Consider the following 18024-nt stretch of genomic DNA (forward strand, 5'->3'; position numbering starts at 1 on the left):
TTTTTTTGGCTTTTTTGGGTCACACCCGGCAATGCTCAGGGCTGACTCCTGGCTCTGCCCTCAGAAATCACTCCTGGAACCATATGGGATGCTGGGAATCGAACCCGGGTCAGCCCTGTGCAAGGGAAACGCCCATCCGCTCTACTATCGCTCCAGCCCCTCTTTGTGCTCTTTTTATTATTATTATTATTATTTTATTTTTCTCATTGACTTATCAGTGGTTGACGGTAGTTGAAAGGTACTGATTTGGAAGTTGTTGATACTTTGCTTTGTTTGCCCCAGGAACTGTGTTGCTTCAGAAGTGGCAGTTACCAATAGTTTCTCTGTGGGTGAAATGACCCAATGAGTTTGGAAATATTTGTTTTCTCTTTCTAAAAAACGTTGCTTAGGAATTTGTGTGGGGTCATTTTTTCCACTTTGGGTCACAGCTGCCCTCCTTGCTGGGTGCCGTTGAAGGATTTGGGTGGTACGAAGAAAGCACTGCTGTGGGTGAAAAGAGCCAGTCAGTCAGGATTTGGTTTGGTATTTAAGAATATTGCCGAGGGGCAGCCCGTGGCTCAGTGATGAACATGACCCGCCTGAGCATTAAAGCACCTGGGAGTGGCCTCCTCGGGGTCCTTGGAGTATTGCTGGGGTGGCCTCCCTCGGAAAAGGATTCTTGAAAGAATCCTACTTTGTAATTTTTTTTTTTGGTTTTTTTTTTTGGTCACACCCGGCGATGCACAGGGGTTACTCCTGGCTCTTCACTCAGGAATTACCCCCGGCGGTGCTCAGGGGACCATATGGGATGCTGGGATTAGAACCCGGGTTGGCCGAGTGCAAGGCAAACGCCCTACCCGCTGTGCTATTGCTCCAGCCCCAAGAATCCTACTTTGTGATCGCTTCATATGTCACAGTTCTTCACGGATTGGTTTCCACATGCCACCAGTTCTCATTCCTTCCCAGGGTCAATGATACCGATTAGGGGGCTGCCGTGTGCCCCCCCCCCCAGCCCCTTCCCCACCATGGGGACCAGTGCTGGGTGGAAGGTTCTTGTGAGAAGGCTGTGCTCGCTTCTTTCACCTCACCGCCCGCCAGGTCTTCCCCTGGAGGGTGTCTCAGAGAGAGCGGTTGAGAGTGCACAGCCCCCGGAGCTGCTGTGTGTGCCCTCCGGATGCCCTGCCACTTGCCGTGATGTGCCCTCGAGAGCGTCATGACTCAGTTTCCTCTGGAGATGGAGATAACCACAGCACTTCCTGCACCGGGTTACCCGCTCCACGTGAGAACCACTAAGCTGTTGCCTCCTGTAGACGGAGTCACAGCATCAGGGTTGCTCCGCGGCCGTCACACCCCCCCCCCCATCCCAGATCACCTCTTGCTTTTGAGAGGTGGGACCCGGGCCCCTCGTGTAAGAAAAGGTGGGGCTTTGAGCCCCAGCTGTTTTGGTTTTTGTTTGTTTGTTTGTTTGCTTTTAATCAGTCATCTCTCTACTTAATGCTGAGGTGAAAATTGCTTTAATTCCTGGAGGCACAAGTGAAGACCATCAGAATTCCAGCCTGAAGTGGACCATCATGAGACCGGCTCAGAGTCTGTGATGAGGCTAGGGCCTCCCTTTGCTCGAGCCGGGGAGGAGGCCTCCTCCGCCCGTTGTTTTGCCTGGTCCTGGCAGGAAGCAGATGGTCCCCTCAAAGGGGATTGTCTGAGGCCTCATGAAAGAACCTCTTTCATGCCGTAATGAAAGGACAGAGGCTGCCGGCGCTGGGCTCACGGGGCAGGCGCTGCCCCTCAGGTGCTGTGACGAGAGGATGGACATGGAGCTGGCGTGGGGGGGGGGGGGCGGGTGTTGGCGATGCCCGGTCATTCCTACTGGCCCATCTCAGCGGGAGGGAAAGGGCAGGGGGCCTGCCGAGGACCTCCACGAACCTCATGGCAGTGGGGGCTTAGAGTGGGCCTGGAGGATGGCGATGAAGCCAGTGGAAAGCAACTGATGTGCCAGGGTCCACACCAGGTGATACATAGCCACTGGCCCCCGGATTTCAAAGTTTAGTTGGCCCCCTGCCACCTTCTCAGGAAAGAAAAAGAAAAAAAAAGAACTACTCAGCACCTAAAATCTACCTTTAAGGGAACAACATCAACGACAACAACAAAACAAAAACAGCTCTAGGATGGGCCTAGCATCCTCCTACCGCCACCCACTTTGAGAACACTTTTCTAGAGACTTCCATGCAGAGCCAAGGCTAAGGAATGAGCAGTTGTGCGCTCACGTCTGGGTCTGGTCTTTGGCAGGAGGCAGCTTCTATGGCTAAGGGGCTGGCCTTTCACTGACACTTTTTCTTCTGCTGAAGTCGTAGCAATCCTGTTGCTCATAGTTACTTCACTCATAGTACCCATCATCCCATTCACTGAGCCTGTGCTGGCTGCTAATACATGGTACACATCATCTCTGGCTGTTACATCCATACTGAGAAACGCAGACATCATCTCCCTGCTTCCTAATTCACCCTGAGTCTGGGAAAGGTAAAGAAAGTTGTCTAAGAGAACACCAAGGAATGGACAGACTTGGACTGCAAAGGTGTGGGGGTTTTGTTTTTATTTTGTTTTGTTTTTGTTTTGGGGCCACACCTAGCAATGCTCAATGCTCCTAGCTCTGCACTCAGGAATCACTTCTGGCAGTGCTTGGGGGACCATATGGGGTGCTGGGGATCTAACCTGGGCTGGCCACAGGCAAGCAAGCTTCTGACCCACTCTATCTCCAGGTCAGGATTGCAAAGTTCAAAAGCCTTTTTTTCCCCAAACTGGTGATGGGATACCACCACTGATGCCATGATTACCAGTTTGCTGTTATCTTTTGCATAGATCAGTATAGGGAATGCATCATTTATATGTGTGTATACGTATATATGAATATACGTGATTGGAAGTTATTTTTTACATAATGAGATCAAAAGAATTTAAAAATTTTTTGGATTAAAAAAAGGTGGGTTTTGTTTTTTTTTTTTGAGGTGGCTCATCCAGCAGTGCTTAGGGCTTACTACTGACACTTCCCAAGGGACCAAATATGGTCCCAGTGTTGGCCACATACCAAGAGTTGTCCTTGACTGTATTATCTCTCCAGCCCTGTCTGTTTCTTTAACAGAAATGAGTCTGTACAGATAACTTCTTTGTCCGCAGTATTGTTGGGTCAACAAGTTTCTGGACCCTGCATTTTGAAGAGAAATTCCTTTTTTTTTTTTTTTTTTTTGCCTTTTAGGTCACACCTGGTAATGCACAGGGATTACTCCTGGCTCTGCACTCAGGAATTACCCCTGGCAGTGCTCAGGGGACTATAAGGGATGCTGGGAATCGAACCTGGGTTGGCCGTGTGCAAGGCAAACGCCCTACCCACTGTGCTATTGCTCTAGCCCCATCGAAGAGAAATTCTTTAGTAATCAACCATAGGTTCGGTTTGGCTGAGGTGTGAGGGCTTCTTTCCCCCTCTGTGTGTGTGTGTGTGTGTGTGTGTGTGTGTGTGTGTGTGTGTGCACATTGGGCCCACACCCAATCAGGAGTCATCCCAGCAGTTCAGCAGTTCATGGGGGGACTCGGGTGCTGGAGATGGAACCTGGACCTGCTCCCCACAAAGCAGGGTCTCAGCCAGTCGAGCTGCCCCTCTCAGCGGCGGGAGGGAGCCCTCACTGGCAGAATCCAGGCACCCAGGAGGGAAGGGTGTGCCCTCGGGGCCCTGGGAAGCAGCCCCCTGCTGTGGGACCCCCCACAGGCTCTTCCCAAACATCCTGAGGCGCACAGTTAGGAGGAGTTTTGACTCCAGAAGCCTCTACCTCACCCCGGATCCCAGGATGGGGGTAGGGGGGAAGTTGTAAGGCTTGGAAGAAAGACCGAGTGTTTCTAACCCCCACCCTTCTCCGTCTACCCCAGCCCTTGGGAATTTCCGCCGTTCATTCAGCCCGGCTGTTGAGAGCTTCCCCCCACTTCTGCCTGCTGGGAGGCTTCCAGCCAGGTGGTTGCTTGTCCTCGCCTGGCACCAGGCGGGCGGCAGTGGCCAGCTCTGGGAGAGCCCAGCTCCAAGGCCGGCTGGACCCTCGGGGTAAAAGCAGCCTCTCCCAGGCCATTGAGCAGGTTCTGCTCCCTTTGTCCCCAGGGATTACGGGTCTCCACAGGCTTCTCTCCTCTCCTCACCTCTGCCTGGCAAGATGACAGGGTTTGTGTGTGTGTGTGTGTGTGTGTGTGTGTGTGTGTGTGTGTGTGTGTGTGTGTGTGTGTGTGTGTGTGTGGAGAGGCTTCAGAGCTGTTTTTCAAAAGTCCCTAATTTTCAGCACTGCGTCTCAGTTCCCTCTGAAATAAGGGTAATTACGGCTCATCTTGAATTGCTCTCAGAGGACCGGCGGATTGTAAACTCTGCAGGGTGGGATGAGATCCTACGGGACTTTGGCGGTCTGTACTAGCAGGACTATGCAGTCTTTAGATTCGGGGATCCCATGGGCAGTTGAGTGTGAGATCTGTTGTTGTTTGGTTTGAGGCCATCCCTGGGCTTACTCCTGGCGCTGAGCTCGAGCATCTCTTCCGGTGGTTCTAGAGAGCCCCTCATTTTTTTTCAACCTTTTTATTGATTCACTGTGAGGTATAGTAACAGCTTTCATTTTTTTTTTTTTTTTGCTTTTTGGGTCACACCCGGCGATGCACAGGGGTTACTCCTGGCTCTGCACTCAGGAATTACCCCTGGCGGTGCTCAGGGGACCATATGGGATGCTGGGAATCGAACCCAGGTCGGCCACGTGCAAGGCAAACGCCCTACCTGCTGTGCTATTGCTCCAGCCCCAAACACCTTTCATTTTTGAGCTTTGATCATACAGTCATCAAACACCCATCCCCTCACCAGTGCACATTTTCCACCACCAAAGTCCCCAGTATCTCCCCTCCCCCATCCCATACCTCCCCCTGCCCGTGTGGCAGACGATTTGCACAATGCTGTCTTTCTCTACTTTGGCTACTTTCGATATTCGAGCCCAGTCCCACCGCCACTCATACCTGCCGGAAAGGCAATGCTGGACACTGCCTTTTGTGTATTGTATTGCTTGTTATGAATACAATATAATGTCTCGCAACGGCAAGAGCGGTCATGCGCTCTAGGAATTCTAAAATTTTAATAATTAGGGTCTGGAGAGATCGCTGCAGCAAGTTACTCGGGCCCGAAGTTCCTTTGTGTGTCTCTGGATCACAGCCGTGTGGGAGCTTATGTAGACGGTGGCCGTGTGGGGGCGTTATCTCAGAGTCCCATTGGGACGGGGTGGGGAAGAAGGACCGACTCCTCCCCTGTCCCGGGAGGCTACGGCCTGACCACCCTGAACGTGCCTGATGTAGTCTGATCTCGGAAGCTAAGCAGGGTCAGGCCTGGTGGGCTTCTTGGATGGGAGAGCCCTCTTTTTGGTCCCAGGGGTCACACCTCAGTTGGGCACAGCCCTTGTAGCATGCAGATGTATTTTGGGAAGCCTTCAAGAACCCAGCTGAGAGGGAAGTGCCTTAACTGTACTGTCTCTCAAGTCCCCTCCCCCTTTAAGGGGAGGAAGATGCTGGATCAGCCCTGACAGTCAGTCCTTAGGAGCCACTTCGGGCTCTGTGCTTGGGGGTTGCTTCCAGCAGTGCGGTGCGTGGGGGACGAGGTGGTCCCAGGGATTGTACCGGGGTCAGCCATATGCAAGGCACATCTCGCAATCCCTGTCCCATCTCTCTGGCCCTCTTCTGGGTATTTTTTACCAAGGACCTGGCCCTGGCACTTCCTGGGGAGACGTATGTCACCCTGCCATGCCTGTTGGTATTGCTGAAGTCGGGGGTGAAATAGGGGGTGAAAAGAAGTTTCTGAACTGTGCCCTCTGGTGCTCCCTCTACCCGGCCCTACTCTGCCCAGCCCGTTGGGCCCTCCCTGGCAGTGCCCTCTGGGCTGCTGCTGATTCCTCCCTTGTGTGGGGAGGGAGTGACGGTTGCCCAGGCCAGCCGAGGCCGGGCCAGCTTACCTGTCGCTTCTGTTGCTGCATATCCCGCCACATGTGCCTGCCCCCTCCTCCCTGTCAGTGCTGGGGGGGTGGGGGGGCAGGGGGTCGGAGGAGGAATGTAGGGATTTGGCAGCCCCCCCAGGGCAATCCCAATTCCCAGCATTAATTGCAGTGGGAGGGAGTCTGTGATCAGCCTCCACTTTCTTCTCCTTTTCTCGCCAAGGGGATAATTAGGAGGAGGAAGGCAAACAAATCCCCTCTGTGGGTAGATGACAGCCTTCGGGGCAGAGCTGGCATCTCTGTTCACAGTTGCTCCCGGCTCCGCTTTCCAGGGCAAATGTCAGGGGAACCGAGAATAGGCAAGATCCCTAGCAACACCTCTGTCTCTGTCTCTGTCTCTCTCTCTGTCTCTCTCTCTCTCTCTCCTCTCTCTCGCTACATGACAGGCATGTCCCCCACCCCCACCCCACCCCTCGCCCTGGGACGCCACTAGTTTCACATGGGTTGATAAACAGTGAAAAGGCCCAGGGGACAAAAGTAAGCCGTCTGCCCTGGTGAGCCGTGGGTGCCCGGGGAGAGGGATGTGTGCATAAGCTACTGTGTAGGGTAGCCTTCCCTGTCAGTTTTCTGTACAAGAGCAGTGTGGCTTTGGATGTGGGGTTAGAATGCCCAATATATCTGCAAACGGGAGATATGGGGACCAGCAAAAGCACCCAGCAGTTATTTAAGAGCGGCCTGTTGACTGTTCAGGAAAGGAATGAGAGTGCATTCCAGGCCTTTGCGTTTCAGCTGGTTTCAAGGGTCCGGCATTTCTCCCAGGTGTCTCCCACGCAGAAGACTCTGGATGCTGGGAGCCTCTGTCGTGTCCTCCCTTTGCTGGAGAACTGTAGTGTGTATTAGCTCATTGAAAGCTTGAGAACTGTGGCCAGGGAGAGGGCTTCAGGGGCTTTTGTGTGTGCCTGGTTTGCGGAGGTCTCGAGTTCAACACGGCGTGAGAGTATCAGCCCAGTGTGGCCGTGGGAGCCCCAGAGAGAGAGGGATACGTGTAGCTGTATCTCCATACATGTGTAATGTCTAGACATACACGTGCATATCTATATGCATAGCTTGAGCTTTCCATGAAGCCAGATAGCCCTACTGCCGACATAAGCACGCCCCGATGCATGGCTAGCCAGACATATGTACACAGTTGGCAGATCTGACACGGAAGCACATGACATTGTCAAAGCATTGGGGAACCAAAATAAGGGTATTGGTAAATTTACATGAAAACAGTACTGTGCTATAGAGCAGCTATCTAGCCACCTCCTGTCTCCTGAGGAAACAGAAGCTTTTTCTGGCAGCTTAGATCTACAAAGTAAACACCACTCTGTTACGTGCTCTGCAGTTTGTCTTGCGCTCTCTCTCTCTCTCTCTCTCTCTCTCTTCCTCTCCTCTTTCTTTCTTTCTTTCTTTCTTTCTTTCTTTCTTTCTTTCTTTCTTTCTTTCTTTCTTTCTTTCTTTCTTTCTTTCTTTCTTTCTTTCTTTCTTTCTTTCTTTCTTTCTTTCTCTCTTTCTTTCTTTCTCTCCTTCCTTTCTCTCTCTCACTCTCTCCTTCCTTCCTTCCTTCCTTCCTTCCTTCCTTCCTTCCTTCCTTCCTTCCTTCCTTCCTTCCTTCCTCCCTCTCTCACTCTCTCCTTCCTTCCTTCCTTCCTTCCTTCCTTCCTTCCTTCCTTCCTTCCTTCCTTCCTTCCTTCCTTCCTTCCTCTTTCTCTCACTCTCTCCTTCCTTCCTCCCTCCCTCCCTCCCTCCCTCCCTCCCTCCCTCCCTCCCTCCCTCCCTCCCTCCCTCCCCTCCTTTCTTTCTTTCTTTCTTTCTTTCTTTCTTTCTTTCTTTCTTTCTTTCTTTCTTTCTTTCTTTCTTTCTTTCTTTCTTTCTTTCTTTCTTTCTTTCCTTCCTTCCTTCCTTTCTTTCTTTCTTTCTTTCTTTCTTTCTTTCTTTCTTTCTTTCTTTCTTTCTTCTTTCTCTTTCTTCTTTCTTTCTTCCTCTCTTTCTCTGTCTTTCTTTCTTCTTCTCTTTCTTTTCCTTCCTTCCTTCCTTCCTTCCTTCCTTCCTTCCTTCCTTCCTTCCTTCCTTCCTTCCTTCCTTCCTTCCTTCCTTCCTTTTTTGCTTCCTCTCTTTTTCTCTCTCCTTGTCTCTCTCTTTTCTTCATATTTAAATGCTCGTGAGCAGAGGTTTCCAGATTCATTTGATTCCCTTTTCAGAAAAGAAAAAAACATCACCGAGTGCCCCCCAGAAATCCACTTTCTTTAAGCACACCAATGCAAAGTGCCCCCCCCCCCCAGTTGCTCCCAAGGCTCCTGTGCTGCCCTGGGCATTTCCCACTTTGGGAAACACGGTCACGAGCCAGAAAACAAATATAGGCCAGATGGTCTTGATTCATCTGCATGTAACAGGCCACAGTGGAATTCTGCCAGAGCAGTAGGGCGAGCCCGAGGGACCGGCTCTCTCTTCCCTCTCAGACACGTGTGTCTGATGCGTAGAAAGCTCGTGATTGCAGTTTTTGTGACAAGAAATGTCTGCATGCTCAGGAAGTGGCTCTTGTCACTGCGGGTGAGTCTGAGAGCATCACTGGGGAGCGTCGCTTTTTGCAAGATAGAACTTGTTTCTCCATTGCTCATTTTGTCCTAACCTTCTAGCAGCTGGTAGAAGCACTAGACCAGGTTCAGGAGGTTCCTGGTAAATAATAATTATTCTTGTATACGATGGGGCTGACTGAAGGCAATTCTTGTGGTTCGTAAGGCAAGGCACATTTGTATTTTATGATTTTTTTTTGCCTTGAGTATATTTTGCCTGGAAAAATTCTTTCTTCTTGTTACACAGTACATAAATATTTATTTACTTAATGAACAGTAGCTTCCTCAAAGTTGAAGAAAAACATTTAACAATATTTTTAGAGGGCAGAAACAATGATTTCTGGGGGGCACTCGGTGATGTTTTTTCTTTTCTTTTTGCTTTGCATACAGGATGTTCTGGATTTAACCCCTGACCCTTCAGGGTCCCCCAAGCACTGATAGGATTGACTTCCAAGCACTGAGTCAGGAGTAACTACCAGGTGTGATCCCCAAAACCAATATATGCACTGGTTTATATATGTATGTATGTATGTATGTATATATATGTGTATATATATATATATATATATATATATGCAAGGCAGACGCCCTACCCGCTGAGCTATCACTCCAGCCTCCCGACCCTTGGACCCTTGTATATTCTTATATACTTTAAATTGATCTCCCCCCCAATTGTCCCTTAAAGATCTATTTGGAGGGAGGTGGCTTAGCAGTTGAATGCCTGCCCTGTGTATTCGAGGTCCCGGGTTCTATCCTCAGAACTGCAGAATAATAAACAAACCCAAGAACATCAAACCCACCACCAGCATAGCAATAAAACCCACAGGAAGCTCTGTATGGATTTTATTCAGTATCTTCCAAAACTAGCTCCGATGACTGATTGCCTTGTTTGGAACGTTCTCCAGAGAAGTTCAAAAGTTTCTCAGACACACAAATACTCGTTAAAGTAAAACTGGCATTTTGCCAGCCATTGCAACCACAGAGGAGTAGGCTTTATATCTCTTATGAGGAACTGAGAATCTACCGATTTTATTATCAGAATTATCTTTATAAGCAAGACAAAAATGTTTATATGGCTTCTATAGGTCCAGAATGTGTTTTTCTGTTTTGCTTTTTTGGGTCACACCCGGCGATGCTCAGGGGTTACTCTTGGCTCTGCACTCAGGAATTACTCCTGGCGGTGCTCAGGGGATGATGTGGGATGCTGGGAATCGAACCTGGGTCCGCTGCATGCAAGGCAAACGCTCTGTCCGCTGTGCTATTGCTCCAGCCCCAGGTCCAGCGTGTGTGACATGCATCCTTCTCATTTAATTCTCACAGTCCTCAAAGGAGATATCAGTGGACTTGGGGAATAGCGCACTGGACTTAGAACACCTTCCTTGCAAGAGTCAGGCCAACAGTTTGACCCCAGATGGAGCTCCATAGGGCAGAGCCCAGTCTCGGCAGCTCTGCACCCCCTGTGTCCTGGGGATGCGATACCCCTTCTGGCCACGTCACAGTCAGGTGTGTGTGTGAGCACTGAACTCATCGGGGGAGTCCAGTGAGCACTGCAGCCAGAAGGCATGTGAGAACCGTAACCAGCATCATCTCCGGGGAGCACTGCAGCCCAGTGTGCTGGCACTGTCCCGCCCCCACCCTAAATTGTGGGGACACCAAGGGCCAGGTGTATGTGACCTCTGTCGTTGCAGCAACAAAAGCAAGGCGAGGGAAAGGGAGTTATTACTCTCCCGGGGAGAAACAGCAGTGAGAGGTTAGAACTTGGCGCCAGGACACAGAACTCTCTGAGGAGGTGTGGGAGTCAGCCCTCGTGCTCTCGTTGGCCCCTCTGAGTGGTAGGGTGGGGGATGCAGACAGTTGTGGGCAGCCGCCCTCGGCAGACCCCGGGCCACTTCCTCGGGCTGCCCGGGATTTTCATGCACACTTCCCTGCACCCTTCTGCTGGACTCCAGGCTGTGCCCTCTGGGAAGCGGGAATCAATCACATTCATTCCATTCTCACCCGCGCTGCAGGAACACTGAAATTACAGCATGGAGCTTTCTGGAAGAAATTAGTTACTCTGATGGACGGCTGGAAAGCCCTTATTCCCCAACCTATTCTCCGCTTACCTAGGTTTATTTGTTCGGTTCATTCAAACGTAATTTCTTGGCAGGAAAGAATCCAGAGAGAGCAAGTGGGTGCAGCTAGTGTGGAAATCAGACTCGTGAGCCAGAGAGATAGTCTAGGTGAGTAAGGCCCTGGCCTTGCTTGTAGGTCCTGGTTTGATCCCCGGCACTGCATATAGTTCCCCAGGTGTCAGCAGAAGTCCCTTTTGGGTACCGAGCCAGGAATAGGCCCTGAGCACTGCCAGGTAGGTACCAAGGCCTCCTCCCTCCTTCTCCTTCCTCTCCCACCACGAAAAGGATGGGGAATAAGATATTTCCCCCATCTCTTCAGATTTTAGGCAGTTATCCAGTACTCTCCATTTTGTTTTTTCAGTTCTTTCTTGGGTTTTTCTATAATCATTGAAACATTAAAAAAAATATCGAGTGGTGAGAGAGAAAGAAGGAAAGTGCCTGCTAGAGAGACAGGTGGGGGATGGAAGGGCTGGGCAGGAGGGAACCGGGGACGTTGGTGGTGGGAAATGCACACTGGGGAAGGGACAGGTGATGGAACATTATATGACTGAGAACAGTTTATGAGCAACTTTGTAACTGTGTTTCTCACTGTGATTCAATACTGCTACTGAAAAAATAATAACGGGTAGGGCCACAGAGATAATTGAAGTGCTAGAGGATATGCTTTGCATTCAAACCCTGGGTTTGAACCCTGACTCACAGGGTCTCCTATGCACTGCCAGGTGTGGGCCCCCAAAGCGAGCGGAGTGGACGCATATGGTGTCATGGGAGGTATCCTCAAAATCTCACCCTCTGTGTTCTTTAATCAGAACAGCTGTCTTTCCTATATGTTCACCTCAGAGTACAGAGAACTTGAGCTGGGCAAAGTCCTTCTGTGAGATTAAAATAGGCTTCTGTTATTATCGAGCTTCTGAGGGGAGCAGAATCTGAGAAAGAGTGGCAGATGTGAGGATGCCGCCTCCTGAACTAATGAGCCAGATATTTGGAATCACTGCAACCCCCCAGAGCTCCCAACCAGAGTCTCTGCGAGTCATTGTTAGGCGTGCTAATGAGCTGATCCCAAAGAGGGGGGGAAGAGGGGGGACGGTGTGATGCTCTTTATCCATCACCTTCTGTGACGTTCTTTTCAGTGTTCGGGTCTTCCTCTTACAGACACCCATGCCCAGCGTCATCGTCTACCAGAGGCTTGTTGGCACTGTGCATCGCTGTCCATCTGTCTGAGTTCTCTGGAGGACCAGGTCTCAGTACCCAGTCCCAGAGCATTTTGGTTTTTTTAAATTCCTCATTTGGATTTTTTGGGTCACACTCTGTGATGCTCAGGACTTACTCCTGACCCTGCACTCAGGAATCACTCCTGGTGGTGCTTGGGGGACCATATGGGATGCTGGGGATCTAACTTGGACCAGCAACATGCAAGGCAAGTGCCTTACCTGCTGTATTATCTCTCCAGCCTCACAGTTCCAGAGCTCTTAAGACAGTTCCATTCCCCACAGGAGACCAAAACTAGATATTTGGATCCCCAGATTTCAAAGGTCCCGGGAACTTGGATGAGTTCTGTGTTTCTTGCCACTAGCAGTGAGGAAGACTAGTGAAGTGAGCATTTCCCTCTATGATGGATGGACACAGCTAACACAGTGGCGTCGGCAATATCTCCCACCTGAAGAAATCGCAGGGACCAGGGCAAGGTGACTCCAAAGACCAGAGTGTCCGCTCTGTGTGTGGGATCCCAGGTACAGCCCCTGGCACCGCCAGCTTCCCTGAGCCCCGCCGGGAACAACCCTTAAGCTGTGCACCAGTAGGAGCACCTGAGCCCTGCCAGTTGGGAAGAAAACTCTAAAACAGAACATACAGCATATCTGCATAGTACATTACAGTCGTGACAGCACTGTCCAAATACCGTTTGTTGCATCTCTGCCTGGAAATCATGGTAGATATTGGCGACATTAAGAGATAAGACAGATGTATAGCAGTTCTAGATCAAAACTGTATGGGATTGCTTTGGAATATTTGATAAGTACCTTAATATATTTTCTAAGTCCCACATACTTGCTCATGCATTTGACATACTCTTCTGAGGCATTCTTATACCCTATTTCATTGATAAAGTTCTAGGACTCCCAATAACTTTTCAGGACTTTTGCTGTGACTCCCTGGTGCAATGGAGCATAGACTAATGAAACATGGGGGGTGGGGGTGGAGAGTACAGATATTTTCTACTTTGGGGCATTATGGTTTGTAATGCTGATACTGAGAGGCTCTCCCATTTGGTCCTCTATCTACTTTCAGCACACATCTCCCATCCCGAGCGGTCCTTCCAACCATCACTGACTTAGTGATCCCTTCTCTATCCTTCTCTCTCCTGGGGGAGTCTGCCTTCTCCCCCAGCTCAAGAGACGGGCTTCCAGGTTGGTCTCTGCAGCCTAGGCTCCAGTGCGGTGTTAAAAAGGAGATGACCAGTGAATGTGTAAAGTTCCATTTCTTTTTGCCACAGTGCATCAGCCTTGGTGTCCTGCTTCTCGTCTCAGAGGAAGAAGAAACACTTGCCTCAAAATTTGCCTTGTTCCGGATACTTGAGTCGAACTGAGAGAAGTGAGGAAAAATGGAAATGAGTTCCTCTGATCCTAATTTTAAATTATTTTGCTGTTTTAAGTGCAGGCAAGTTTTCGAACAGTCACTGAATTCACCCGTCAAGGATGACGTCTTTCCCTCTAAGTCGCTTCTTAGGTGAATTGATAGAGCATGATGAGTGATTTAAGTATGCTTAGAACTCCCACCCCTGTGTTCATTGTACTGTTACTTGTATGTGGCTAAAATATGAAAGCAACTGAAAATATGGAAATAACATATAGAGATGGTCGGACTACAAAGATGTGGTACATTTATCCAAGGCAGTACTTTTCAGTTATTTTCCTTACAAGAGGAAATTTTGTAGCTTTCAGCAGATGGAAAGAGCTCAGGGGGATTATGCAAAGCAAAATAAATCAGAAGGAAAACGACAACTATTGAATGATTTTTCCCATGTGTAGAATGTACGAATATAAAACTGATGAACAGACAACACAGAATTTTCAAAAATTAACCAATACATTGACAACCTAATTAATATTGCCTGTAAGGAAAATGGTGGGAGGTAGGAGAGAATATGGAGGGAGGGCAGAATTGTAAAAGATTGTGAAGACTTTTACTAGAAAAATTAGTTAAAACCATTTGTTTAAACTTGTGCAAATTATTAGACACTCAGCAAAGTCGGACTTTAAAGAAAGTTACAGCTATACTTTCCCAAGAACATATTTAGGGGCTGGGACAATAGTACAGCAGGTAGGGCATTCGCCTTGCATGAGGCCAATCGTGTTTGATCCTCAGCATCCCATATGATCCCCTGAGTACCACCAGGAGTGATTCTGCGCAGAGCCAAGAATAACCCCTGGATATCATCGGGTGTAACCCAAAAAAACCAAAACCAAAACAAAACAAATACCCCAAGAACACATTTAAATATTCTTTTCAATTATATTTTATTGAAGTAATACTGTAGCACTCTTGTCCCATTGTTCATTGATTGCTCAAGCGGGCACCAGTAACGTCTCCATTGTGAGACTTGTTGTTACTGTTTCTGGCATATCAGATATGCCATGGGTAGCTTGCCAGGCTCTGCCGTGCGGGTGGAATACTCTCAGTAGCTTGCTGGGCTCTCCAAGAGGGGCGGAAGAATCGAACCCGTGTTTGTCGCGTGCAAGGCAAACACCTTACCCACTGTGTTATTGCTCCAGTCCGTTTTATTGAAGTACGGTCTACAAATAAATGCACCTATACTAGCTAGCTGTTCTCATTGGTAAATACACTCACCTAAGCACCACCACAATTGAATTATAGAATGGTTCTGTCACTCAGAAGTGGCCTCTTATATTCCTTCCTTTACAGTCAAACATAACTACCAGTCTGCTTTCTCTGGCTGGAGATTTTGTTTTTTCAGACTTTTTTTTTTTCCAAGAATGGGGGGAGGGAATTGTTTTTTCCACTTCCAAAGTAAACATGACAGTCTAATACGATGTGACTATAAAAAGTTTCCTGACTCCCCAAAGTGTCCTAGATCAGACATCTCTTCTGGATCCTCAAGTCCTGGGAGGCAAGTCGGAGTCGTTACAGTTCTTTTGGGATAAGCTGCAGTTAATTTTCTTGCAGAAAATGTGCTGAGGTGCTTCTTTGCCTTAGAGGTCTGCTCTTACCCACCAGCGGCACCCTTGCGACCTCTCTTTGTCCCTTTGGAGCTTAGAAAAACTCCCTTTTTTTCCCCTAGTTAAATAGTTCTTTTTTTAAAAAAAATTATTTTATTGAATCACCATGTGGAAAGTTACAAAGTTCTCAGGCTTATGTCTCAGTTATACAGTGCTCAAACACCCATCCTCTCACCAGTGCCCATATTCCACCACCAAAAAAAAAAAAAACCCAGTCTACCTCCCACCCTCATCCCCCACCCCCCTGAATAATTGATAAATTTCACTTCTTTTTCTCTTTACCTTGATTACATCCCATATTTCAACACAAAACTCACTATTGTTGTTGGAGTTTCAACACAGAACTCACTATTCTTGTTGGACTTTATCCCCCAAGAATATGGCCCTTTTGACAAGGAAACATTTGATAATTAGTTTTCCACTAATGAGAATGAAGAGATATAAAGTCGCGCGGCTGCGGTACACACACAAACAGATGGATAATTCCCTAACCTACTGAGCATTTCATTGTTTTTTTTTTTTTAAATACCTTGGAGTATATTTGAGGGCTCTTTTGTTGGACTGTTTTGGTTTGGGGGCCACCTGCTATGCTGTGGGGTTACTCCTGGCTCTGCACTCAGGTATCACTCCTAGCAGTGCTCGGGGAGACCTTATGGGGTATTGGAGATGGAGCCCGGGTTGGCCAAAGCAGGGCAAGTACCCTCCCCTCCTGTACTGCCATGCTCACTGGAGCATATTTTTTTTTTTTTTGCTTTTTGGGTCATACCCAGCAATGCACAGGGGTCACTCCTGGCTCATGCACTCAGGAATCACCCCTGGCGGTGCTCAGGGGACCATATGGGATGCTGGGATTTGAACCCGGGTCGGCCGCGTGCAAGGCAAATGCCCTACCCGCTGTGCTATCACTCCAGCCCTCACTGGAGCATATTTGACATAAAATCAACTGCAGGTACTTGTGGGAAATAGTGAATAAGCTTTGACACAGGAGTACCCTGGGGCAACACCATTTTCCGACTCAGGTGAGCCACACTCCCTTATGTACATAATTATAAAATATGTACACCAACTCCCAGGCTTTCTTCAAACCTGGGAGTTGGTGTACAGATTATACTACTAGAAAAGGAAAGGTCTGGTAGAATTCATATCTGGAACTCATTCAGATTTTATTTGGTTGTCTGGGGACCACACTTCTCAGAATTCAGGGATCACTCCTGGGTATCTTCAGGGTATCTGGAGATTGAACCTGGGTCAACCACGTGCAAGGCAAGCACCCTACCCACTGTGCTATCTTTCTGACCCCCGAAGAACAGATTTTTTTTCTTTTTGGGTCATACCCAGCAATGCTCAGGGTTTATTCCTGGTTCTCCACTCAGGAATCATTCCTGGCAGTGCTCGGGGGACCATTTGGGATGCTGGAATCGAACCCAGTTAGCCGTGTGCAGGGCAAACGTCCTACCCATGTGCTATCGCTCCAGCCTCAAGATAAAATTCTTGTCCCACCTTGTGGTTCATCTGAAAATACAGATCAGAGTTATCCTCCACAAGGTTGTCAACATCAACAAAATGCCCCTTCCAGGAGGGTTGGCCCACGGTTGGAAGCTGGCCATAAGTTCGGGAGCAGGAGAGAAGGGCAGTGAGGACAGAGAAGAGACATAAATGGTAGTGACAATGGTAGTTGGAAATATTCCATCTATTTTTGTGAGGCTGACAATTGACTTTACCGAAGTTTTATGTGCTGTGCTCACCTAGGCTTGCCACAGTGAAGTATCTCAGACAGGGTGGCTTGGATGACAGAAATGTCTGAAATCTCAGTTGTGGAAACCGAAAATCCTGGACCAATGTCCGGGCAGAATTGGCTCCTTTTGAGGCTTCTCTCTGATTTCCCCCACACCGCCCCTCTCGATGGGTCTGAGTCCTGCTCTCCATGGAAGCGGTCAGACTGCAGAGACCTACTAGAGATATGACTTCCCTCCTCTTTAAAGACCTGACTTGATATTGTCACTGTCATCCCATTGCTCATCGATTTGTTCGAGCGGGCACCAGTAACGTCTCTCATTGTGAGACTTATTGTTACTGTCTTTGGCATACCCAATACACCACGGGTAGCTTGCCAGGCTCTGCTGTGCAGACGCGATACTCTCGGGAGCTTGCCGGGCTCTCCGAGAGGAGCGGAGGAATTGAACACGGGTCGGCCGCATGAAAGGCAAACACCCTACTGCTGTGCTATTGCTCCAGCCTCTATATTTAAAAATTTTTATTAGTGAATCACCGTGAGGTACAGTGACAGACTTACAAACTTTTGTGCTTGCATTTCAGTCATGCAATGGTCGAGTTCTCATCCCTCCACCAGTGCCCATTCGCCACCACCAATGGTCCCAGTAGCCCTGCCACAACCCCCACCCTAAAACAATACTTTTTCTGTTCTTTTTCTCTTTGTATTGATTTGACATTGGCTTACAGAATGGTAGGATTTCAGGGGTGAAGCTGCAGACTTCTGAATGTGTGCAGAACTCACCTCAGGCTCCACAGAAGTTCCAGGACCAGGGCTGGAGCAATAGCACAGCGGGGAGGGCATTTGCCTTGCACGCAGCCAACCCAGGTTCGATTCCCAGCACCCCTTATGGTACCCCAGCACCGCCAGGAGTAATTCCTGAGTGCAGAGCCAGGAATAACCCCTGTGCATTGCCAAGTGTGACCCAAAAAGCAAAAAAAAAAAAAAAAAAAAGTGTCAGGGCCATCCCATGACCAGAGATCTACCACTTGCCTGTTTATCCCATGCACTGTTTCCCCTAGTAACCACCAGCGTTCTCACCAAGACTCTCTTTTTTTTTGTTTGCGTGTAGCTCTGGAGCCATGTCTAATAGTCCTCCGTGGCTACTCCCATATCAGTGCTCAGCACTCAGTACTTGGGGGACCAGAGAGAGCTATGGATGAACCCCATGTCTCTTGACACAAAAAGCATGCAATCCAGCCCTTTGAGCCATCTCTCCGGCCCCCTAAAAGTCCTTCTTTGTTCAATTTTGTGCAATTCTGCGAATGACAGGACAGTACGCTACTGTGGACTGAAACCCACCCACACCCCAGGACTCTGTTG

At 48.9% G+C, this 18024-nt stretch overlaps 1 protein-coding gene across 1 annotated transcript in view; it reads left to right on the forward strand.

Moving 5' to 3' along the window:
* Window positions 1-18024, forward strand: part of STON2 (stonin 2) — a 186302-nt gene that overhangs the window by 75900 nt on the left and 92378 nt on the right. The window lies entirely within an intron of this gene.

The sequence above is a fragment of the Sorex araneus genome, chromosome 3 (assembly GCF_027595985.1).
Source record: "Sorex araneus isolate mSorAra2 chromosome 3, mSorAra2.pri, whole genome shotgun sequence".
NCBI lineage: Eukaryota > Metazoa > Chordata > Mammalia > Eulipotyphla > Soricidae > Sorex > Sorex araneus.